The following is a 2,057-nucleotide window of genomic DNA, read 5'->3' as shown; positions in this document are numbered from 1 at the left end:
TTTTTAAATGATTTTTATTGAGTATAAATATTAAAAAAGACAAACATAACATATACACAACAAACATTTATACAACATATACACAAAAAGATTATGATTTCTTCTTAAGCATTTTTTCAAAGTGACATTCTACAATTCTACTTATAATATATTCCTTCACCTCTCCTTAATCTAGTAACATTTTTTTATATATATTTAAATTGGTAATATTTCCCCCTATATTTTTTTGTATATTTCTTGTTTTTAACCAATTATACCAATTATTCCATATTTTGTAATAATCTGACTCTTCTCTTTCTTGTAATTCTTTGGTTAACCTATCCATTTCAGCGCATTCTAAAAAATTTTCTATTACTTCTGTTTCACTTGGTGTTTTTTCTCGCTTCCATTTTTTTGCGTAGCTTATTCTTGCAGCAGTTAATATGTGAATTGTGAGATATTTGATATCTTTAGGGTATGATTTATTAAAGATTCCTAATTCCTAAAGATTCCTGTGTCTCCTGGGGAAGCCCTTGAGAACTCCAGCGCTGGTATGTGTTGTCAGACAAAATGGAAATTGACCTGGCTAGAGACTGGCACCATGGAAACCACAGCTGAAGTAAGTCTCTCCCCCCCCCCGCTCCTAAAGAAGCCCTGAGAGCTGCCAAAGGCAGGCCAGCATCCAAACCGAGGTCCATGGCATGCTTCAAGTATGGGAACGAGGGACACTGAGCAACTGATTGCCTTGTGAAACCAAGGTCCAAACCAGCAAGTACTGGGGGCAGGAAGCATAGAAGCATCCTAAGAAGCACCACGAAACAGCTCTGAAGGAGGTGGAGGTCATTGAGCTTGCCCCTTCTGCCCAGGACTTAGGAACTCTGGCCCCACCAGAGGAGAGTGAGTCCAACTCCAATGATGACCCTCTGGTACAGGGGTCTGCAACCTTAAGCACTCAAAGAGCCATTTGGACCTGTTTTCCACAGAAAACACTGGGAGCCACAAAACCTGGATGGGCATGGCCAAAGATGTCACTCACTCCCACCCAGTCACATGACCCTCCCAGCCATGCCTGCCCAGAATTTGTGACTCCTGGTGTTTTCTTTTCTGTTGGAAACAGGTATATATCTCTCTCTCTCCTTCTCCCTCTTTTTCTCTCATCTCTCTCTTATCTCCCGCTCATCTCTCTCTCATCTGTCTTTCTCTCTCATATCTCTCCCTCATCTCTTTCCCTCTCTCCCTCTCATTTCTCTGTCTATGTCTCTGCCCTTTCTCCCTCTCCCTCTCTCTCTCGTATGTGTATGTTCCCTCTTGAACAATTTCTAAAAACAGGCGAGGGTTGTTTTTTTTTGTTTTTTGTTTTGCTGATTTTGTTCTTTCTTCTCCTTTGAGTGCTTTTTACCATATGATTTAAATCAAGAGTCATTTCAGGTTCCCAGATAAATGAAGCTCTTTCATCTCCCTGCTTTGGCTTCCTGCCAGCTGAACCCACCATTTGCTGGCCCTGTCCCTCCCAATCACTCCTCACCTGAGAAAGTAAGGGTGACGGATGGAGACTTGCTCCATATTCCAGAGTGGGAGCAAAGCAGCCCTGTATTTGCCTCTTCTGGCCCTTGTCGGTGCTGTGTGCACCTCAGTTGCTTAGGGAGACATGCAACTTTCTCTCTGCCCTGAGACACTGGCCTGGACCAGCTGCGGCTGATGCCGGTGTTCTTGCCACCTACATGGCCTGCTCGCTGCTCTTGCAGTGCCTTGTGCAGCACACTTAAATTTAGTGTACTTCACAATGGGGGAGATGGCCCCTGCTCCTCCTGGAGCCACATTATAGCATTGGCTGCAGCTGGGCCAGGCGAGTGTCTCAGGACGAAGAGAAAGTTACACATATCCCCGAGCAACCGAGGTGCGTGCAGCACCAATGAGGGCTGGAAGAAGAGGCAGGTACAGGGACATTTCACTCCCACTCTGGAATATGGAGCAAGTCTCCATCCGCCGCCATTGCCATTACCTTCTCAGGCAAGGAGTGACTGGGAGGGCAGGGTGAGGGGTGCGACCAGCCAGTGGTGGGATTCAGCTCATCAGGG

The sequence above is a fragment of the Pituophis catenifer genome, unplaced genomic scaffold, assembly GCF_029215685.1.
Source record: "Pituophis catenifer annectens isolate HBS135680 unplaced genomic scaffold, rPitCat1.0.hap2 SCAF_8, whole genome shotgun sequence".
Taxonomy (NCBI): Eukaryota; Metazoa; Chordata; class Lepidosauria; order Squamata; family Colubridae; genus Pituophis; species Pituophis catenifer.
Note: the sequence above shows the minus strand (reverse complement) of the source record.